Genomic DNA, 24,784 nt, shown 5'->3' on the forward strand with positions numbered 1-24,784 from the left:
GCATGCTTTCACACATTACTCATGTAGTTAAAATAGATACTGATCAAAGCATTTTAAATGATCTTGTTAGTAATCCATAATAGTTAGATAGTTGAGGTATTAGCAGTCTGATAAGACATGTGGAACACCCTGACACAGTGTGTTCAAATGATCCCCGCCCTTGCCCTCTCTGATAACACTGTAAGGTCTAAGAATCCTACTCAGACCCAGTTAGGTTGGTAATCCCTGAGGGAGTCAGTAAGCATTTTATAGAGACTCCTGAAAGTTGAATATTGCCTTGGCTTATTAAAATATTTCTTACCTCTCACATTTCTTTTAAATATTTTTACCATTATTATTGTCTGAGCCACATTGGCTATCTTTATAAGGACAGCATTCTTTCTTGAAATGTAATATAAAATTTTATTACAAAATATGTAGTTGGGTTCCATAAAGTTAATTTACTTTACAGAGCTTTAGAAGTGAAGTTTTTGATCTTTGATTAAAATGTAAGTAATAAAAATATTATGTGAGTTGAGATATATCTGAAATAAAATCTAGGGTAGAGATTATGACTTTAGTTGCAACTTGGAAAGATTTGTGTGTTATTTATTATTTTTGAAATATCCTTAAAAGTAAAAAATTAAAAGGTCAATGTGAGAGATAATTTAAAAACTAGTTTTCAAAGATTTAAATGTTGATTGAATTGTCTGCATGTTTTCAGGGCCAAAGTAAAAGCTTAATAGCTCTTGCAAAATTGTTTAAATTGAGAGTTAGTGTCAACACATATGTAATTATTGCATGATTCTAAGGATCAACCCCTTTTAACTCATTAGAACTACCTGGGATTCTAAATTTTTATCTTTTTGGTAATATTCACCCAGAAACTTAGCGAATCTTTGTCTTTTTAAGATAGCAGTTTTAGTCCTAAATCATCTTTTAAGGAAAGTCAAATTATATTTCAGTAAAAGGAGTGTATCTATATTAGCAGTTCTAGGTGAAACATCTCATCATAGCTGTACTACTAAGACTATTGTTTACCATAAGCATAATTTCACAGTACAAATCTCCTATATAGTAGACTCTCTAAAAGATCTTTATCTTTGGACACTGTTTTTCCTACTCTCATGTCAATGAACCATTTTCAAGGACAACCCAGAGACAGTGAGGTCAGTTTCTTCTGTAGTCACGTGTTTTTGTAATAGTTGATAGTAATGCGAGAACATAACAGAAGAGAAAAATATTTGGCATTTTGAGGCAGATTAGGTCTAAGGGTCTGCTTTAATTTTAAAAACAAAAGCTCTACTGTTTCCAGCCAGAAAACCAAATATGTTGGAGTTAAACATGGAAAATGTTTATAGTGTTGTATAGTTTTATTACTACAGACAGAAGGAAAACAGTTTATTGAGTAGCTTTCAGCCAATAAGAAATTTTATACAGACCAACAATCAAGAGGTGTATGAAAAATATTTTTTGGTTTAGGGAGAAAGGATGATAAAAGCTGAAGATAGTAAGCCATTCACTTTGAAACAAATGTGGTATGTTTTGGCTTTTATATGACAGTAGACCTAGCCAAGCAAAAAAGCTGTCTGAGTTACAGAATTGTCCTTAAAGTGAAGGGCCATGCCCTTTTTTACCTTTCTTCTTTACTGCTTGCTGATTTGATGGCTGGAGCTCAAGTAGATACCTTGAACCAAGGGCTAGAAGTCATGCATTAAGGATGGTGAAATAACTGTATAGAAGGAGCCAGGGTCTTTTAGAATTGTGGGGTTGCCATACCAGACCTATCTGTTACTTGTGGATTTTGAGTAAGAGAGAACTAAACTTCTGTTTTACACTGTTATTTTAGGTTTTCAGTCACTCACGGCTAAATATGCTAGTGACTGTCCACCCTTTTTCTCCAGCTATATATGTAGTCCAGGAGTCAGTACACTCTAGTCTATCAGCCAGATTTAGCCCACTACCTATTGTATACAAGGGGTCTTCAAAAAGTACATGGAAGGATTTATATTATCTTTTAATTCATTTTTTCCATTAAGTTTTTGAAGTACCCTTGTGTATATAAAGTTTTATTGGAATGTAGCCACACTCTTTTTTTTTACATGTTGACTATGTCTGGCAATGGCTACTTTCCTGTTACAGTAACAGAACTGAGTAGCTTTGTTGGAGATCAGGTAGCCCACAAAATCCAAAATATTTGTGATCTGGTCCTTTATAGAAGAAGTTTGCTAATCTCTGAACTAGTTTACTGACTGACTTCATTTCTCTTTCTTTGAAAATGTGTCTTTTATCTTCCTTTTTTGTGTGTTCGTGCTGGTCTCTTACCAGGGTAAATATTTTTAACTCCTATCTAAACTACTTTTGCTGCCTTGTTAAAAGCTTACTTAAATTTGTAATTTCATCATTTTTCTGTTCTATGAGATATACTATTACATAGTAAGCTTTCCTAAACAGAGTTCACATTATCTCAGTACTGTGATTAAAAGCTTTCAGTGACTTCTTTTCCTACAGCATCAGGACATATGTTTTCTCTTGCCTTTTATGATTCTCTATATTCTTGCCCTACTCTAGCATGCTAACTTTATTTCCTTTTCATGAAATAATTAGTTCATTTAACAAACTTTTAAAATGCTGACATGTGTTAGGAGACCTAAGACAAATCCACAGTTCGAGTTATCCTTTGTCTGTGAAATAGTAGTGCTTGTGGTTGGTCTCCTGGCCAGTAGTCTTCCCTGTTCCTATCTGTCCTCCACAAGGCTTTCTGAATGAGGTTTCTCAGGTGCAGATCTGATCATGTCAGACTCCTGATCAGGACCTTCAGTGATTCCACATCATCTCCTTGGCAAGCTGTGCAGGTTAAATCTCAGATTTGTGGTATAGCATACATGCATGGCCTTGTGTGAGGTGGCCCCTGTATACTTTTGTAGCTCCATTTCCTCTTTGAGACAGCCACCTTTTACTCTGACCTTGAGAAAGGCTCGCCATTTCTTAAATTTCTACCCAGTTTCTATTCCTTTTGTACATATGATGCCTCTGTATGAAATATCCTTCTTTTTTTCCTCCTTTTCCTGTCAATCCTTTCTTGACATAGTAATGTGTCCTTATTAACCCTTTCTAGATAAAACATGAATGCCTCCTTTATTGTGAGGTGTCCCTGCCCGCCCCCCCTGTTCTTCATTGCCTCCTCTGTATTACCACATAGCCTCGCGCATACCTATTATTGAGCACTTGTATCTGTTAATAGTTGTTGGTTCACATAGTCACTTCACTTCTACTAGACTGTGACTTCTTCCACTATAGGCTCCTGGTCATATATTCTCTTTGTATGTTACAACTTTCCCTCATGCCATCATAGTTGTGTGTGTGTGTGTTTTATGTCCTTGTGTTATTTGATTAATATTTGATTAATGTCTTTCTAGTTCACCACCTCCTAACCCCAGACCAGACCTGCATGTTTTTGCTCACCCCATGTATAATAACTAAGTACTTGATACATAACATACACTCAATACTTGCTTGTTGAATGAGTAAATTAGTTTGTTGAAAGCAAAGGCTTTTTCCTTTTATGTTTGTGTCTGTGTCATGTAGAACAGAACTCAGCAATGTTGATTAATTACTAATAAAGCTTTGCAGAGTGCTTTTTTAACAGAAGGATTCTTTCTTCAAATAAATCTTACCAGAAATCCAATATATAAAAGGGATCAAAGCAGAGATGCCATATTTGAACACCCCTCCCTCTGACTCCCCCATTAGGCTCCTGAGGTAACTTCACAGAATCCCCAGGGTCTCATGATTAATGATGGATGGCAACCATTGTAATGGCAGGTGAGCAGCGTTTTTTATTAAGCCCTGCTTGTAGCTGTGTGACTTGGGCAAACCATTTAATCACTCTGAGACTTGTTTTTCTTATCTTTGAAATAAGAGGTTCATCCTAAACGTTCTCAGTGTTTCTTTCCAGCTATGTAGGTATATCTAAAAGTTCCAGGTTTATTCTAGCCCATAGTCCTTACTCAAGCTGTGTTCTCTTTCTGGAATACTTTTGCCTCTGCCTATTCTAAGGCTAAATATTTCTCAAGACCATGCCAACTTCTAACTCATCTAAGAAGTGTTCTCCTCTTCCCTGTGGAATCACCATGGTAGCTGGGACCCTATACACATATCCTGAAAACTGCAGGGCCTTCAAAGCCCTCACACGGCTCAGTATAGCGGGGGCTCAGGTCTGGGTACTCTTGTACCACTCTATGTCCACTTTGGCCAAACCAACTGCAATTTTTCTGCTGGCAAGTTCCAGCACTTGAGAGTGACAGTGGATTTTATGTGTAATGAGGCACTCCAGGGAAGTACTGCAGAGGCAGCAGCCCAGGTGGAGCAGTGGGTGAGCTTTGCTGATAGTGACATAGTGCCCCCAGCCAGTACTTGAGTGTTCCCCACCTTGGGCATCATGCACCACAAAAAACAGGCCATTGAGAATGCAAAGGAGGAGGTGAGGCAGATCCTGGAGCTGCTGGATGCTCACTTGAAGACGAGGACTGTTTTGGTGGGCAAATGAGTGACACTGGCTTACATCACAGTTTTCTGCACCCTGTTGTGGCTCTATAAACAGGTCTTGGAGCCTTCTTTCATCATCCATCAGGCCTTCCTGAATGCCATCTGCTGGTTCCTCACCTGCATTAATCAGCCCCAGTTCCGGGCTGTCTTGGAGGAGGTGAAACTGTGTGAGAAGATGGCCCAGTGTGATGCTAAAAATTTTGCGGAGAGCCAGCCTAAAAAGGACACCCCACGGAAAGAGAAAGGCTTGTGGGAAGAGAAGCAGAAGCCCCAGGATGAGTGGAAAGAGGAGAAAAAGGCAGCTGCCCCTGCTCCTGAGGAGGAGATAGTGTGAGCAGGTGCTGGCTGTTGAGCCCAGGGCTAAGGACCCCTTTGCTCACCTGCCCAAGAGTACCTTTGTATTTCTTGGGGAAAGTTAAGCACAAGTACTCCAATGAGAACATACTCTTTGTGGCACTGCCGTATTTTGGGGAACACTTTGATAAGAATGTCTGGTCCCTGTGGTGCTCTGATTACTGCTTCCCTGAAGAGCTTACCCAAACCTTCATGAGTTGCATCCTCATCACTGGAATGTCCTGGCGACTAGACAAGCTGGGGAGGAATGCCTTTGCCAGTGTCATCCTCTTTGGAAACAACAATAGTAGCTCCATTTCTGGAGTCTGGATCTTCCAAGGCCAGGGGCTTGCCTTTCCACTGAGTCCACATTGACAGGTGGACTGCGAGTCATACACATGGCAGAAACTGGATCCTGGCAGGAGACACAGATGCTAGTTCAAGAGTACTTTTCCTGGGAGGGGGCCTTCCAGCATGTGGGCAAAGAATCAATCAGGGCAGAATCTTCAAGTGGACATCTCTTGCCATCTCCTAGCTGCCTGCACCTGCCTTCAGGGAGATGGGGATCGTGAAAGGAAACTGAACATTGAAAGAAAAAAAAGTCTCCTGCTATGTCTCTGATTATTGCACCTATCACATTCATTGTTCATGTAAACTAGTATACAGAGTTTCCCAGTACTGTCCTGTGGCATGTATTTTAGTAAGTAAATTGGTCAGATGTAAATCATGACCCATTTTTGCTTACTTCAAGCATCCTAATATTATTTTAAGATACTAAGACATATTCTTTCCATATTATGTTATTTACCTTCTGGAAGTTATATACATTTTATTGGAGCACTGTGCATAGTGTCTTTATTAATCACCTCAGTTAGCTTTATTTGCTTAACTGCAGAGATCTTGTATTTCCATGTACTTCCTATCATTTATTATTCACTTGTTGATTGGCCAGTTGGAAGTTAAACCACTGTGTAGTTGCTCAAGTTAGGAGAAAGAAAAGAAAATTGCTTTGGGCATTGTTTGGTAAGTCTGCAATTCAATCGAGATTATATTTATTTATACAAGGGTGACAATCCATTAAACTCTTCTTTGTGCATTTTTTATTAGATAAAAGAGCAGAGCAGAAGAGAGCCCTGCTTTTGGCATCAGTCAGATATGAATTTGAATCAGAGCTCCTCCTACCTTTAGTCAAATTAAAACCTCTCTGACTTTTAGAGTTCTTATTTTTAAATGAGGGTAATGGCTACTTTCTCAGGGTTGTTGTGAGGATTAGTTGAGCTAACATATATTGCAAGCCTGGCACATAGTAAGCACTCCACCAAGGTTAATTTTTTTTAATGTTTTTTCTTATAACTGTAGAAATCTGAAGTGAGCTCCTTCTGGTCAAACAAACAAAAACAAAAAACCAGAAACCCAAAACTAAGTATTTCTAAGAGTCTATGTAAGTCTATTTATTTTCTGGCATGGATTATGTGAGATATTTCACATTGAAATTACAAAGTTACAAGCTGATTTTTGATCTACAAACTAATTTTCTCCTTGTTTAATTGGAGAAAACATGGAGAATTAGTGACTTTGGTTAAAGTTGTTTAGATTCTGTGGTACTGAATTTATCTGGTGGTATACTGAAGAAGTGTTCAGAATGTGTTTCAATGAAAATGTATTTTGCTTTAGACTGAAAGAGTAAATTGTGTATGTGTGTTCTCATGTTTACACACAGGCACAGGAGTACTGATATGATAAACACATCTTAAGGCACCGAACAGCTCTGATTAGTATTTGAAGCAACAGCACTGTGATCCAGCAATGGAACATTTGTGGAATTGGAAAAGACAAAGAAACATTGGAAAGCGAGTTCACTGGCACATAGGGAATACATTAGCGAGCAAAGCACTTAGAGAAAATGGACATGCGACCACACAGTTGTAGAAAAAAGATTTTGAATCTCTCAACACAAAATCTTGGCTTTGGACTCCTTTAGTTTAAATATTGACTTTTGAAATGAGATGAAAGCTGATGTATGCCATGTTGCAATATCTTTCTCACCACATGTTAAGTGGTAATAACACAACCTTGTTGGATAACTAACTAGCACTGTGTAGTTTCTGATTTACAGCCCTGGTAATTTTTCTTTTTCTGGGAAACACATTGTATGAGAACACATGTTGAAGCTAAAATTAGCTTCAAACCTACGTAAGTAAAAGTGAGAATTCTTTTCATATAACTGACTTATAAATATTTAGGTTTTAAAATGTGTTTAAATCTATATATTTAATTACCTTTTTCAGAAAAATTATCAGAAAAATAAAAAATATGATCATAGAAGAAAATAGCATCAGGAGTAATTGCAGTGAGTGAGTTCAGTTTTAGAAGAAAAATGAACATTAAGTACTCATGAAACAACCATAATGTAAAATTTTTGCTGTTAGAAAATAGACATATGTCTGCTTATTCCAAGTGTAAAGAATATACTATAAAGAAAAGAATGCGATCTACTCTTTCAGTCTAAATCAAAATATATTTTTAAGTTGGGCACTTTTTTTTTAAGTTACTAATCCATTATGGAGTGGATATTCTTTAAGTAGTGAACTCTTCATACTGAGCTATGTAGAAATTCTCCCAGTAACTGGGTTCAGAACCTTCACTTGGCTATGTATATATGGCTTGGGAGAGAGTTTGTGATTAAACTTTCATGTCTGAAAAATTTTGCATTTTATTAGTTTTAAAGTACACATAAAAGTTGAAAACCTAAAGTTTGATGACTAACTTCAGTTTATTTGCCATTGTTGACAAGTGTTTGATATGGTCCATTTATACTGGAATATTTTCTTGAACACAACCGGCTGTTCCCTAAGTGATGGTATGCAGAGTTAAGGAGCAAATTCTGGAAGTTCCATGAAGGGAGCGAGGGCCCTTGGTGAAATATTAGCCTGTAATGGAACAATTATTTTATCTTGGGAGTCAAAAAGAGGAGGCAGGCAAACCAAGTGTCTGGGCTATTTTTATATAATACTGATATGTGGGAAAGAAATAGGAATCTATGACAAAATATCTCAAAAATTGTGTTATATTCAAGCTGAGTAAGTTTACGGAGGAATAAAACCATAGAATTTAGAGATGGTTTCCTGTTATATTTTTGACCAAGACCAAGACTTTTCAGACCTCTCATGCACTCTTCAACTCTGCTAAGTAGAAATCGAAACACATCTTTCTTGAGGTAATGATTAATGGCATTTGAATTGAGACGGCTGCATAGAATCAGAGCCATCCAGAAAGTGCTGCATAGAATCAGAGCCATTCAGAAAGTAGGGGCTGTTACAAATACAATCCCATTGTCATAGATTATGTACATCAATCATATTTATTGTAAAGTAACTTTTTGTAATTGCATTTATTTTCTTATTAATTTCTATTATAGAATAGATAACTTTCATTTGCAAGTGTATTTGCCCATGTGAAACTTTTTCCTTTAGCTATTTAATAAAACAGTAAGAACATTCTACTCTGATTGTAGTACTAGAAGAGCTTAAAATAAACCAGATCCAGAAATTTATTAGAGAATGTGAGATATCACACATTCTAGGAGAGGATCTTTTTCTTTATCTCACTTGGGTGGCATCTCCATAAAGGTAGCGATAACAACATTTTAGTAGTTTGATTACTTTTCCCATTCATTACACGAGTGTATAATATGCTTGTAACTTTATATTCAGAGAGATTTTCTTTCTTTTCCTTTTTGTCACCTTTGGACTTTCCTGGCATTTCTCCAGATATCTTTACTTAATATTTGTGTGGTTTATTTTGCTGTATTTGCTCAGAAAGGAAAAGGTAGCTGAAGAGCAAAGTTATTGAGCTTTGCTAGTAATGTCTCCCTCACTCTTCACAACAGGTCCTCACTGATCCTCCACCTGGAGGAACATTATAATGCTCAGCTCTGGGACATGGTGAGTAATTAGTTATTTTAAAAAATAAGGAGGCAAGTTTAAGAAAGCTATTTTTATGGGCTAGACTTGAAAATTTTTAAAATGAAAATGCTATGTTGAGTTCTGGGCAAAATACGTTTATTTAAAAATTAGGTATCCTACTTTATCAGACAAAAGAATGTCAGTGAGAAAATTTGTGCTACTTTTTTAGCCACTGAAATGTTAGCATCGGAGAAGCAGCAACCCCAAAATGGCTTTATACTCCTTAATTTAATTTTAGCTTTGATTCTTATGCAAAAACTTGAAAGCAGCTCAAGGAGTTGGGCAGGTGGCAGGCATGCAATCTGTGGGCCTCCAGTGTTTGAGACAGCTCTAGGATTCATTCTGTGTGAAGTCAGTAAGAATTTAAGATATTGATTAGTGACTTTTACTGCTGGTACCATTACATTCTCACACCCTTGCTCTGTGTTCCTAAGTAATTAGGTAAGTCTTTGCCATATTCCTTGGGATCCATCTCTACCCTGTTTCTGCTGACCGATTTCCCTGATGTTCTATCTATATTTCTCGCTTCATCCTGCTACTTTCTTTGTGGATTTTCCAGCACTTTTCGTGGCAGACATAGTTTGTCTGTACATACTTGGTTTCCTTGATCTGCTGCATTTACCAATCACTGTGACTACGTTCTGATACTGCGAACACTTGGTTGTTTAGAAGCTTGCTAGGCTTAGTAGATTGGACTATTCATTCTATTTAAAACCTGAATTCCGTTATATTTAACACTGGGAAATATTCTTAGAAAACTTGTAGCCACTAGAAAGTCTTTTTTTTTTTTTTTTTTTTTAAAGCCTGACAAAGTCTGACTACTTTAAAAATATCCTGTTTGCAATTTAGGATTAAGAATCTTCATTCTTGCTGAAATAGCAGAGTCAATATGGCAGAAATCTTCCTTTTCTTCTTTATTTTTCTCCTTAGTACTTATCACAAACATACTACTTATTTCTCTTTTGAATCTTGTTTATCATTTGTCTTCCCCACTAGAATGTAAGCTCTATTTGGGCAGGGAATTTTGTTTGCTTTATTCCCTCTGTATCTTCCATTCTTATAACGGTGCCTGACACATAGTGTATGCTCAATTAATATTTGTCGACTGAGATATTATAAATTTGTCAAATAATTAAGTTTATTTCTAAGTTTAGAAATCTGCCAAAAAGTTAATGATAGTGTTCTGATTGCCTTGTGCTTCCTTACATGTAAAAAGAGTGTGATACTTTCATGAGTTTTAAAATGTTTACTATACTTTTAAATGTTTCAATATTTATTGTACTTCTGAATTATAATTACAGATTAGCTTCTTAGTTACTCATAAACCAGGATTTTTTTAATATGTTGTTTATTTTATTTTATTTTTTATTGAATTGTAACTGATTATACATATTTTTGTGATTCAGTGTTGACATATGTTGGTCAAATCAATATTACTATATTGTTACAAATTGTACTTATTCTTTATGCCCCTTGTCCAATCTCTCCCCATCTCCCTCTCCCTCCTCCCTCCCACCACTGATGACCCTAGATTTCTTCTCTCCCTCTGAATAAGTAATGGTTACTCTGTTGACTTGTTGCCTAGATGATCTGTCCAATGCTGGGAGGTGTGATCAGGTCCCCCAATATTATCATAGAGCAGATGCTTCTTCTGTCACTCTGGAATGGGCTTTGTGGAGAGAGACATCCTCTTCTTTTCTTTGGTCTCTGCTGGTGACTCTCCTTGTGTCAATGCGCTCCAGTGGCTGGCAGACCATCTGTGTGGTGGTTGTGACGTCTAGCCACTTTTCGCAGCAGCTGTGGTTACTGTGGTGGGCCACCCACACGGAGGTGATGTTTTTGGCATGCTCCTTGGCACTGGCGGTGTGCCTGGATGTGGGCGGGGGATCTGGTCCCCGGCTGCATGCCTCAGGTCCCCTGGCAGGCATCAAGCCTAATTTTTTGTCCTTTGCTTACTTCTAAAATGGGGGGACTTCCTGTGGGAACCAGTATTTGAGCTCTGTGGTAGAGCTAAACTGCTGCTTTGCTGCTGTTTCTGTAGGGAAGACGTTTCGTGCAGCTCAGGGTTTAATGGTTGACCTTATAGGTACTTCTGGCTCTCTAGAGACCAGGTGCACCTGGGTTGTGTAGAAACTCTGATCTGAGCCTGAATCTTTTCATCAAACTGCACCCATGCAATTCTGTATTTCTGACCAGTCTCCTCTGAGTGGTCTTGTGTTGATTGAGGGGGCAGGTTGGCTGCCCTTGCTGTGTCCCTGTGATCTCCCGGTAGGCCAGTCTCCCCCACCGCCTGTGCTCCAAACACCTCCCATGGGATGGGCCCTGCATCAGTTCCTTGCGATGACTCACCAGCCTCTGAATGGCTCCCCTTTTTCAGCTGTTCTGGCCCCTCGCTCCTGTGTGGGTCCACGGGAACCCTATTAGTGATCTTGCTGTCCTGGGGGTCACCAAGGCCCTCTTCTCCCCTGCTGCCTCCAAGCAACTCCATCCGAAGGTCACAGCTGCATCTTCTGCTGGCCCCTGAAATGCTCTGAGCAGTTCTTTTTCTCATTGTGCCTTCTCCCACTTCATGAACTCTGTAGGTCTCTCCTCCTCTTCCCCTGAGCTCCAATGGCCCCAGCTTGGCTGTTGTTACATTTTTATAGTTGTAAATTGGTTGATTTCTGGGAGATATTATTATCATTGATCATAAAAATGTAGTGGAAAGAGCACAAACTTTAGAATCAGACCTATGCATGTTTCAATTTTGGGTATAACTTTTTCTGGATTTATAATTTTATACTATTCATTTTCTTCATACATTAAATAGAAGTAATGCTGAAGTTGAAGTATTATTTAAATATTAGAAGTACTATGGTAACAGCATTTTCATAGAACCCTATTCATACTAGGTGCTAAATAAATAGCAGTTGTTATAATAGTACTTGGTAATCATTGCTGTTTGAGTTTTCAGAATTCATATACTGAATATGGAATTCAATCTTTGACTATATGACTCTTGCTTTTGATAAATTTCTACAAACCAAATTACTAAGCAAAAAAGTAATTAAGATTTTGACATTTTAAAGACTTGTTATACATCCAAATTGCATTCCACAATGTTTGGATCAATTTATATTGCTAAGGGCAGTGTGAGAATGTGCTCTTCTCTCCATACCCTTGCCAGTATTGGATATTATTAAAACGTGTATTGAGTTACTTAACTGAAACTCTCGTTGTTTTCATTTATTTTATCACCAGTTAAAATTATTTTCATGGTTATGATTCTCTTCTGTGTGTTGTATGATTTTGCCAATTTTTTTGGTATTTTTCTTACCAATTTGTATGTGCTCTTTATACTAAGAGGTTAACACTTGATTGAATTTCTAAAAAGAGATAATTTATAGCTTTATATTTATCTTTAATTTTAGTTATTGAAGTTTTTAACTTTCAATTTTAAAGAGTCATTTCAAATACCACTTTTCTGTGTTGAATTTTATTTCAGCTACCTTTACTAATTCTCGCTAACCTTTCTTAGACTGGCTTTCAGGGCTCTGCATTTTCTGCTCTCCTTATGTATCACTCATCTTTCTCAACTATGTCCACAGATCACTGAGGTAGACAGACTTACCTATTGCATGCCACTTGTAGACTGCATTTATGTTCCTATCATGATATCTTCGCTGTGTCCCTTACCTTTTTCCTTTACACATCTTCTCTGAAGCCTGAGCAAGGCTCTGTATCTGATTGTACCACAGTTTAGCACATGATCGCTTTATTTTTATACTTTTTTTTTTTTTTTGGCAAATTAGATCAGTTTTCTTAGCTGCATTAAAACTTGCTTTAGCATAGAGTTCATAGTTTATACATTTGTATGTCCCCAAATCTCCTAGCACAGGCAGAGATCATAATAAGCACTCAGTGAATACTTGTTAATTTATGTAACTGCAGATAATTGCCTGCTTCCCCTCATTCTCTCAAACACTCATTTACTTTTACCTGGAGACAGAGCAGCTAAGAAAAATGTACTGTAAAGGATTTGGAACAAATATTTTGGAGCTTATTTCATTCTTTTTTCTCAGATCCCAAATAGCACCAAAATATAGCCAGGAGACCACTTCATTGACTGAAGAGCCAGTAGACTTCACAGGGAGAAAGTTTCTAGGTTGTTATTTATAGTTGCATAAAAGGTATTGGGCTCTTGTATGTTCCAAGGTCTCCTCAGGATGCAGGCTTTGGCAGTTGGTCAGGTATGAGTAGGAGGAGCCTGTGTCCTTGGCTAGCACTGCAGATAGGACCCAAAATATTGCTTGGGTGTGAAAAAGTGCAAAACCACTAACTCTGTCCAGAAAACATCCTGAAGTGTTCTCAGAGATTCACGTCTTTATTTGGAAACTTGCATAATATCATGACCAAATCTGTCACTCTTTTAATTTTAATTTGCTTTTCTTTAATTCCATGAGATTGTAATACCTGTCATCTTTTTGGTTTTATTTGATGATTTCACCTAAAGACTTATTTACAATGTCAATAAAAGAAAATGTTTTCCCTTTGTTTGTGAACTTTTATCAGAATGTGTATTTCTATTTTTAGTAATTTCAGTGACATTTTCTGTTATAACCAAAATGGATATAATAATTGGTGCTTTTTGTTTCTATTAATTCTAGTCATATAACAAATCGTTGCAACCCATAGTGGCTTAGAACCACAACAACTATTTTATGGTCTCTCAGAGCTCCTGTGGGTCAGAAATTTGTACAGGATTTGGCTGTTTGTTTCTGGCTCAGGATCTCTCATGCACTTGCAGTCAGACAATGACTGGAGTTGAAACAAGGAATGTCTGAAGCAGCTGGGGGCTAGTCTGTCATCTCTCTCTTTTTGTATAACCTCAGAGCCTGTCCATGTTGTCTCTCCACATGGGCTAATTTGGGCTTCCTTATAGCATGGCAGCCCCAAGGAATTCAGACTGCTAATATGGCAGCTGAGTATTTCAAGAGAGATTATTACAATGAGCAGTTTGAAAGCTGCGTTGCCTTTTATGATTTAGTCTCTGAAATCAGACAGCTTCACTTTTGTTGTTGTCAAAGATTCAAGGTGAGGGAATATAGACTCTGTTTGATGGTATGAGTGTCAGAGTTCCATTGTACATGGGATGGGAGATATTACTGTGGTCATCTTTGGAAAATATATTTTGCCATAGTCCATCCTCAGACCACAATCACTTACAGCTCTCCTGCATGCAAAAATACACTCATTCCTAATCTCAAAACCCCCAAGTCTCATTCTCTTACTATATTAGCTTAAAGTCCAGGATCTTGTCTTCTGAATCAAGTCCAGGTGCAGCTAAGGCTCCTTGAGTAAGGCTCCCTGAATACTGAAAATCTTTATACTAGAGGTTCTTCTGAAAACCTTTTAAGTAAAGAGACAAGTTATCTGCCTTTCGCATACCAAAGATTTGAAGGTGGGACAAGCATGAGAACATTCGATAATTCTTCCTATTCAAAAAGGAGAAAATGAGAGGCTGTTAGGTTCCATGGCAGTTCTGAAAGCCAGGTGGTTATGTTGCCATTTGCTTAATGAGTGATCAGTCCATTCCCCGGGAATTGTTCTCTTTGACTCTTGGCTCTGCCCACTGTGCTCTGGTTTCAATCTTTTGAATCATCATTCTTTTCCCAAAAAACGTGCCTGTATTTATAGCTGGCAATTTTCTTAGCTTTCTTCCTGTGCATGGATGTTTGGGGGGTCCAAAGACCACTTTTTATTTTGTATTTTGTTTCCTTTTAGTTTCAGCTAGTACTCTTCTTTAAAAATCTTTGAGGGTTTCTTATGCATCTGTTTATAATCCGCTTTATTATCAAAAGCCACCCCACTAAATTTTTCAGATAATCACTTTGCCATAGGATTTCCTATGAGGCTGCAGTAGGATAATACCGTTAAGATTCCTAGTAGTCCTATTCTTTAGCTGAGAAAGTCAGCTCCATATGCCCTTAAGATCTTTAGAAGGCCTTTAATCTGTCTTAAAGGATTTATGAGGCACCATTTTAATATTCCTGAGGTGTTAATAAAGGGTTTTTGTAGTCACACCCTTACTTTATTTGTAGACCAAGTCTTTCTGACTACACCTGTTATTTTATCTTTTCCCTGAGGCGTTTTCTTGTTTTGAGACTGTTTTGTTCTCTGGAGTGACAGGGAATGCAAAATAGTTTTATTTTCAAAACCTTGAAAATTCTTTTTCTTTATAGTTCCTATAAATTTTTCTGAAAACTCAACAGTTTTTTAAAAAAATTCATCTATCTCTATTCACATCTTATCATAAGTAGCAAAAAGAAGCCAGGTGGCTCCTTTCAGTATTCTGCTAAGAAATCTCCTTAGCTAGATCCTTGGAGTTTATTAGGTACACTTTCTATTTTCAACATCACTGTGGGCAATGGTGTTGCTAAATTTTCTGCCACTACATAACAAGAATCTCTACCTTCCAATAACATAATTCTTATTTCTATGAAGCCCTCACAGTCAAACTCCTTGAGGCCCATTGGCTTCCACTAACAATTTCTTCCAGGACCTTCTGGTTTGTATCTACTGTGCGATCCCAAGACCAATGCCATGTGTTTTGAGGTTTTTTTTTTTTTTTTTTTTTTTTTACTTTTTTTTATTATAGCATCTCACTTCTGCTATCAAAGTATGTTACAGTTATCTATTGCTTTTCAACAAATGACTAAAACAATGGCTTAAAACCACAAAAGTAGTTTTATTACCTCTTAGTGTCTGTGGTCAGGATTTTGGGCAGGGCACAATTGGGTGGTTGTGACTCAGGGTCTCTCATGCATTTGCAGTCAGTTGGTGTCTGGAGTGGGAACAATGACAGGCCGAAGCAGCTAGATGTCAGGCATCACTTTTTTTTTTGGCAGCTGGTCAAGGATACAGACCCTTGACCTTGATGTTATACCTAAGTTAGCTAACTGGCCAGCCTAGGTGTGTCTTTGTTCATGTAGTCTTAGGCCTCTATGGTTTTTCCACATTGGGAGTTTGGTCTTTTTACCAGCACAGTGTCCTCTGGATTGTCAGTCTGCTAAAGTGGTAGCCAAAGAATTCAAGAAAACATATTCTGAGTTAGGTGGGAATCAAATTTTATGACTTGGACTTGGGAGTCATATAATGTCACATTCATCAAAACCATAAGCTCTTGCAGATTCAAGGAGAAAGAACTTACACCCCACCTCTCCATGAGAGGAGTCTCAAAGATGCATTGTAAGAAGAACATTTGGGATGGGAGAGATTGTGGTGGCCATCTTTGCAAAATAAAATCTTCTACTTTTCTTTGTGTCCAATCTTTAGGTTAACTACAAAGTTAAGATAATATAGATACAGATCTTGATAGAGATATAGAGCCTTTCATTTAAAACAAAACAAAACAAAAAACAGCATCCTTGCTTTCACCTTCAAATTTTGCTGTTTAAAACATCCAGTGAATTTCTGGTTATAGCATTTAATGGTATTCTAAATTTGATGTTTTTCTCTTAGCAAAGCCAAAATTATGATTGTGGGTGGTACACGTTTTAAGTTATATCAAATTCTCAGACATGCAGAATATATGAATGGTAATCGTTTTAACTGGCCAGGTATTGAAACCTTGTGGTTTTTTTTTAAAGGAAAAATGTGCCCAAAACTGAAGAGAAACTACATCTCTTCCTAAAATCTATTTCTGCTTAAGTATTGACAGATTGTGCCAGTGATTCTTACAATTAATCTTTTAAAATATCAAGAACCATATGGTTGAACTTCATGAACAGTGAAAACTTAATCTCAGGCGACGAATGTGCAGCTGCCAGCCTCTCCTTTCTTCTTGGCCCCACCATTTAGCTTATCTTCTGTCACTACATATGTGGGCCACGTGTGCTTTGGAAAACTTTTGACTGTTTCGGATGTTTAGTCTGCATAGGCTGGATCCTGTTCACTGCATCTTATTACTTCAGTTTCCCGTTTGCTTTCAGCAACAACACCATCCAGCTAGTTTTTGTGGGAGAGCCAGGCATGCAGCAGCTTGTGAAAACCAAGCACCAGAAAACTGCTAACTGTGCGAAACACAGGGCTGTCAAGGGGCTACACTCCTATGTAGCCCTCTTAAAAGGATCAAAGGTGTTATAAAATGAATGGAAAATACCAGAATAAGTAATCACATTTCACTGCAATTATCGTACCTGAGAAAGCACACCACTTTTTGGCAATCAGCCTGGCCACTGACAATGACAGTTCAGTCATCACACTGAATTGAAGGCAGTGTTTTTTAGTGAATTATTAACTACAGTTTGAACGATGTTCTAAAATACCGGTGAAGTGTGGTTATAATAGTATATGTTAAGTTTCAACATAGGATTGTACTTATTTCATGTCAGACATATTTTGCCTCAGTATTTCACCCTCAGGTAAATTCCTCTGTGATATAATATGAATTCCAGCAAGAAGCTAAGTAAAATTGGTACTAGGTGTGTTCTTTTAGTTACAACCTGATTTTTAAGATTATTGAACTTTCAAAGTTAGATCATTAGGTGAATAGTAAACCTGTAAAAGCAATGTATGGCAAAGATAATGTGAAAAACTGGATTATAAAGTAACAAAAGTAACACGAGGTGGATAGATAATTGGAATGTCAGATTTTGATAAAAAGTGTTTGCAGATCATTTCAGTCTACTTTGTTTAGCATATCAGTTGTACTAAGATATGTAACAATTTATTATTTAGTTTGTTATGTATTTATGAAAATTGAACTTGTTATTCATTTCTTTGAAATAGGAATTAAACATAGTTGTTTTCTATCCAGATTCTAAAACTAGTTTATTTCTAAGGAGGTCAGTAACTCATTAAGTATCTATGTTCATCATTGTTCAGGATTGTATAAACCAAAATTTATTAATAATTTGAAAACAAACCTTTTAGGCCTTTATATATTTTTTTGCTTTCCGCATAAGTGGTTTCTCTCCCACCCTCCTACCCAATCTCCACATAGCTCTGCAAATCTTAGCATGGCCCTCTGCTTCTTAGAACTGCTCAGTGGTCTCCCATGGCAGACGAGGCCCTACATGATCAAAGCCCCTTTCCCCCTTTCTTGACTTATCTCCTCACAGTCCCTCATCTGCAGCCCCTGCTCTGGCAGCAGACTTGCTTGTTATTCCTTGCACAGACTATACTATCTCTCACAGCTGTGCCTCTTTCCCTACACTAATTCCTTCTTACCCTGTAAAGATAGTTCCTAGGATACCTTTCCTCCCCAATGAATTGGGTACTTATACCTTATTATCACTTATGAAGAGCTCTTGCATTGCTTTTATTACTATACATTGTAGAGTTTGACTGTGTGCTACTTGAAGGCAGTGGTTGTGTCTTATGTATTTTTGTATGTAATACGTGCCTGGCATATATTAGATATTCAACATTATTTACTGAAGGCATGAATGATTGAATGAATTTATGTCCCTAATTTATTTTTATGTGAATCTGCAGTTTTTAATCAATTAACCCTCTTTCTCATTGATGCACCGTTCTTGTTTGTAACATAGCAGTACCACTCATTGCACATTTTCAAGCATTTCTCACTTCTCTTTATTTTGCCAAGGAGAGAGAGAATGGTGGTCAGGGCTAGGAAATAGTAATATGTATTTACATAAGCTTATACAAGCACTGTGCTGCTTGAATGTGTGTCTTCCCTTCAACAGTGGGAAGTGGGTGCGTCCTCATTCATTCATGAATTAGGTGTTTGTTTAACATTACAAAGAAAGGTACTGCAAATATGCAAAAAATTATAAAACATAGCTTCTGATTTTAATTAAGGTATAGTCTATATCTTATTTTATGCTATACTAGACTGTACTAGAAAAGGGAAGACAGGTACCTAAGACAATTTGAGAATACTATAGGTTTTAATAAAGGTACAGAAAGAATGCCAAGGCTGTTTTGAGACAGATCACCTTGACTGGTTTTATCAGATAGAATTTTAAGAAAGATTAAGTAGAAGTTGTCATTCATTTTAAATTGCATGCTGTGACTTCCATGACCAATGGATTGTGCAGAAAATTTGTCTACTACCTTGAACATTCCTAAAGAAATGTCAAAAAGAGAAATTGATGATAGTATAATACTTAAATATGCAATTTTGGAAAAATATTGTTTTTGGTAGGTACATAAAGGAGTATCATAAGTTTATATTTTATTGAATGGTGGTAATTTTTAATTGAGTTTCTTCAGGTAAGTTAGCGTATTTTAATATGCTAATAGACACTTGAGGAGATGCTCTATCAGTAAAACTTTTAGGACTATAGCACCACATGATAATTAAATCAGTTTTTAGCTGATTGGTTTGCTTTTCTGGAATGTGACTAGTACCTGATTGCTTTTGCTTTTCTTACAGTTTAATTTAGGTTGCCTAGTTTATGGATGATTATTAGCTTTAAAAAATAAAAACCTAAATTGACACTAAGAATTGGAAAATGTAACCTTTTTCTACAATTAGGAGACTGTTCTCTGCTACATATACTCATTCCAAGAAAAGGTATTCCAGTTTATTTGAACAATAGAAATGCCAACTGTTCCTGAAAAATGTATCTAAATGTTTAAATCATCATGTAAACCCACGATGATTCTCATGTTCCAACAGTCTTAATAAATCAGCTCCACTTCTCCTCAAAGGTTATTTCCCAGTTGAGACATGCAGCTCTAGCAGGGGAACGCTTGTCAGAATTACATGCTGCAAAATGTGCCCTTTAAAGAGATGGGATCAAGTACACATATCATCTACACTGTCAGAGTCCTGGTAGTCAGTGCTAGAAATAATCAAAAAGAATAAAGTAAGCAAAATTTAGACACCGTCTCAAATATTTTGTGTAGTTTTTTCTCTCGACAGATACAGTCATTCACAAATTATAAGCAAATGTAATCTAGAATGCACAGGGAGAATACATAAAAACAATAAATCAAAATGACTTAGGGATTTCCAAAAGAACTCATTTTCACCTAAATCATTTGAACTTTTAGAGGGAAACATTTCAGTAATTCGCTTTCATTTTTGTTGTTCTAAAGAGAATTTGCTTTAGAAAGGAACATGATCTTAAGGTGTATTGCTTTTTTTTTTTTAAAAAACATATCCAGATAGAAATTAGACAATTAGGTGCATGACAGAAATTTCAGATGAAATTTGTCTTTCAATGGCTGTATATGTAATTAGAATAAAAGTTAAGCTCCTTACCATGGCTTAAATTAGTGATTCTTAACCTTGGCTGCATAACAAAATCACATGGAGAACTTTAAAGTATACTAATATCTGGCTCTAACTCCAGCAATTCTGATTTCATTGGTTTGGGATATGTCCTGGGCATCTGGATTTTTAAAAATATCCGAAGTGATTTTAATGTGTAGCATACTTTAGGAACCACTGGTCTAAACAACCACATTCTTTCAGCCACTGTCTCTCTAACTTCATCATATGCCCACTTTCCCATTTTTTTATTTTTTCTTTTGTCACTTGAATACCAAAGATTATTCTTACCCAAGGAACTTTCTATTAGCAGTTCCTTCTGCTTGGAATGCTCTTCCTACAGATCCTTACATGGCTGACCCCTTCTCATTATGAAGGCCTCAGCTTCAAGGGCTCTGCTATAAGCAAAGATTTCTTAACCCTCTTGCCTAAAGTTTTATTTACCCTAGCATTATCATATTCTGTTTTAGTTTTATGTTGCAATTTTTTTTGCTATGAGATATTATATTTATTTGTTAGTTTTTTTTCTTCTACTAGAATATAAAAACTATGAGAACAGAGATCTCTTATGTCTGGCTCACCATTGTAGTCCCAGCACTTGAACCTAAGCCTGTCATACTGTCACCTAGCAGTTGCTCAATAAATACTTTTTGAATAAATGAATAAGGTTGTGGTAATATATATAATTATGTTTTTTCTAAAAAAAAAAAAAGTGGGATCATACTTAAAAAGTTAGAATGAAGACATAGGATGAAATGAGTAAAATTGTCAACAGGAGGAGAGGAAGTAACCTAGAAATGTGGTAGCTTCAGTACTGAAAATTTAAGAGCAATCATACTAAGCCTACGCTTGTTACCACCAGTTAAAATTCTCACTTCAAGGCCACATTTTGAGTCTTATCATAACCCCAAATGCCCTATATTTGAAATCTTTATATACTTTCTGGTTAATGTATCTTATTTTAAGAATTCAGATATCACCTCCTCCTCCAAAAAGCCTTCCCTGAGCTCAATCTCCAGGAAGGGTTATATTTTCTGTGCTGCATGTTTGTATCGCAGCCTTTTTCGTACTGTTCTGTTGTGATCTATTCACCAGTCTGTCTCCCTCAGCAGCCTCCAGCCTCACAGCAGGGGTTGTATCTACAGTGCCAGGCCCATAACAGGTACTCAGCAAATGTTTATTGAATGAAAGCATAAAGTAAATATAAAATATTCCACAAGAAACATTAGAACTTCTAATTAAAATTATAAAATGGATTTCTCAGGAATGTAAGTAAGTCGAAGTCGTTTTTAATAGGATAAAAAGCAATAAATAAGGGTATCCTAAACCAACTGAGGGGGTGTGTTGTTGCACACACTTAGGAAATTAAGAAAACATTGTTGGTGCCCATAAGTCTGAGGACTGACTTCCAACTGATATGTGGCTTGTCATCTGAACAAGGTTTTCATCATTCACTTGGGACTTTTTATACATTATTTACTCTTTTTGATAAACATTTTTAATAGCTACTATTCAGACAGATGCATTTTCCAGTAACACCTGATATGCACTTTAAAATGTAGCTTTTAATTGAAACAGATTGCCAGTAAACCCAATGATAAATTTCATCAGGGTACTTTGAACTTTGTCGTTCTACCCAAAAGAAAATGCAGCAATCTTTGGGCACATAAATATTTTAAATTCTCTGTAGAGGCCCTATTACTCCGTGGGTACTGTTGTCATTTTTTTAGCGCTTAAATACTACTTAGGATTACTCTGTCAGATTGTATCCTGCTTCAAAATCTCTGCAGTACTACTATGCATAATTTTACCTGATAGCTCGATGACTAGGTCTTTCAAAAGGACAATCATGTAGTTAAAATGGACATATTTTCATTGACTTGTTTTCTGTCATAAAGATGATAAAGCACAGAGAAAGGGGAGTGTGTGTTCAGGACAGAAATACTGGTCAGGCCCTGAAAAATCATACCGAAATACACAGTATTGTCACTGTTTTGCTGCTGGAGGCCTGGGAACTGGTATGTGCTTTTCTCTTCTGTGTTTAGGAAGAAACACTACCAGTGCAAATCAAGCATTTTGTCACATGCCTGAGAAGGAGACAGCGAGCAAGGAGTCTTAATACCTCTGGAGTTTGCCTCCTCCTTTCCTTTACCTTCCCTTCCCTCTGTTCCTACCAAAATTCAGACTTAGTTTTTATATAACTTTAAATATTGATCACTGGACACTGGAATTTTTAGCTTCGATAACTAAGTAATGGGACTATCATGAAATAACACTGGAGAAACTGAGGCAAGAGCTGTGTGTGTGTGTGTGTGTGTGTGTGTGTGTGTGTGTGTGTGTGTTGCCATTATCAACAAAAATATGTATGCCCAAAGTAGGAGAACTTTAGTCTGTCCCTTAGGAATTATTTTTCCCATCGGAAAATAATTTCTGCTGAGATATGTTCCTAAGGTATTACTGAAAGATATAGTAGTAGTAAGGGCCCAGGATTAATGTGAGATGACCTGAATTCAGTTTCTGTCTCCGTATCTTTCAAACTTTGATGCCTTAGGCTATTTTATTATTTTTATTATTATTATTTTTTTTACCTGCTTTAAACTTCAGTTTCTTCATGTAAATTAGGGATATTTTCTCATTGCTTTTCCTGATGATCAACTGATATAATATATGAAAGAGCACTTTTTAAGAATATAAAGTATTATATAAATGAGTTGTTAAATTTGTACATACCATTAGGAGTTGGACAATAAGAGAGAAGGTTTTACCCCATCAACACGGATACCTTGACCCTGAGGACATGTTTTGAGGTTCTATGCTTCTAAAATATACTTTTATATTCTCTACTGCTGTTACTTTATTATTATTATTATTATTATTATTATTATTATTATTACATTTATTATTTTTTTATATTCTATGATGTTGCAAAGCAGTTGGGGGGAGGGGGAGAGGGGAAGGAGGAAGGAAATAGAGTGGAAGGGATAGGAAGGAGGGAGGGCTTGGTGGAGGCCTGTGGCATCACCCGCATTCCGGCCAGGGAGACCAGAGTGGTCCCTGCGGCAGCTTGGTGGTAATCACTGGGCTGGTTGTGGATATCAGAGGGGCGTGGCTGGCCCTCAGCTCCCTGCCGCTCTGGCTTGGGAGCCTGGGGCGTTTCCTGCAGTGGCATGGTGGTTGTTGCTGGGCTGGTTGTGGGTGTCTGGGGAGTGTGGCTGAGGCCCACTGCTCTCCCTACTTCCTGGCTCAGGAGTCCAGGGGGCTTCTGGTCCTTCTAGGTTTTTTTGATGTTCTTTGGTGGTGTTAGACCTTTACCAGTTAATATCAGACTTTGTCTCTGATCTGTGGGTATTTTATTTTTTCTTTCAGTTGTGTTGGATTATTTGCTGTTCCCATCACTTAAATTCTGCACTGGAGCTTATTTGTTGTCCTTTGCTTACTTCTAACATGGGGGAACTTCTTGTGGGGACCAGCACTTGAGCCCTGTGGTTGAGCTAAATTGCTGCTTGCTACTGATTTCCTGTGGAAGGCTTTTTGTGCAGCTCAGGTTTCAATCAGTGACCTCTTAAGCACTTTTGTCTTGTGAGGTCGGGTACACCAGAGTTGTGTGGATACTCTGGTCTGGGCCTGAGTCTTTTCATCAAACTGCATCCCCTGCTGTTCCATATTCCTGACCAGTCTTCACTGCGTGGTCCTGTGCTGATTGCAGGGGCAGATCAGCTGTCCATGCTGTGCCCCAGTGTTCCCCCAGTAGGCCCATCTCCCCCACTGCCCATAATCAAAACATTTCCCATGGGTTGGGTCATGTGCCAGTCTCTTGTGATGACTCACTGGCCTCTGAGTGGCTCCTTTTTTCAGTCGTCTGTGGCTCGTTGCTCCTATGTGGGTCCACAGGAACCCAGTCAGTGGTCCTGCTGGCCTGGGGGCCACAAAGGCCTTCTTCTCCCCTGCCACCTCCGAGCAACTTCATAGGAAGGGCACAACTATGACTTTTGCCAGCTCTTGCTCCATGCGCCCACCAGGGCCAGCCTTGAAGTGGCCAAGTCTCGAAATGGTGGGAGTGATCCTTTCTTTCTCTCATCGTGGCTTCTCCTGACTTTATGAACTCTGTAGGTCTCTCCTCCTCTTCCCCTGAGCTCTAGCGGCCCCATCTTGGCTGTTGTTGCTATTTAATAGTTGTAAATTGGTTAATTAGTGGGAGAGAATGGCCTGGGAACTGTCTATTCCACCATCTTGACTGGAAGCCTCTACTGCTGTTATTTATGTATCAAGTATGAGTAGCAGTTTGTATGTGTTTTTTCAAATACAAATATTTATACAAAACAATTATTGTGATTCAGTGCTTTAATACAAATTGTCTTTAAAACAAAACAAAGAATATGAGCTGGTTGATTACTAAATTGACATGCTATTTGTTAACATTGTATCATCTCTTTATTACATCATGTTAAAAGAAATTGTAAGGATGTCCTTTATTCTTACTTTTTCTACTTTTACCGCCCATCTATTCTCAGCCCAGTTCCAGCTCTTTTCTTGCTCACTTTAGGGCTAATACCAGAATGAAGCAAATTTGAGGAGGAGAGAAAAAAACAGTGTATTCTGTGCAGTTTTCATCTAGTTCAGAGGTAGTCTCTTGAAATTAACGCTTTCAAAAACTGAAAAGAATGCTTCAGTCCATCTCAAAGTCTAATGTAATTAGCTCTTGGAAATGTACTGTATATGACAATATTCAGATCCA

The 24,784-nt window shown here is 37.4% G+C and overlaps 1 protein-coding gene and 1 pseudogene across 6 annotated transcripts in view; both read left to right on the top strand.

Moving 5' to 3' along the window:
• The window catches only part of BMPR1B (bone morphogenetic protein receptor type 1B), a 345,860-nt gene that overhangs the window by 141,940 nt on the left and 179,136 nt on the right, over nucleotides 1-24,784 (top strand). The window lies entirely within an intron of this gene.
• On the top strand, nucleotides 4,113-5,395 carry LOC134385751 (elongation factor 1-gamma-like; annotated as a pseudogene).

Source organism: Cynocephalus volans, chromosome 9, assembly GCF_027409185.1.
Source record: "Cynocephalus volans isolate mCynVol1 chromosome 9, mCynVol1.pri, whole genome shotgun sequence".
In the NCBI taxonomy this organism is placed as follows: domain Eukaryota; kingdom Metazoa; phylum Chordata; class Mammalia; order Dermoptera; family Cynocephalidae; genus Cynocephalus; species Cynocephalus volans.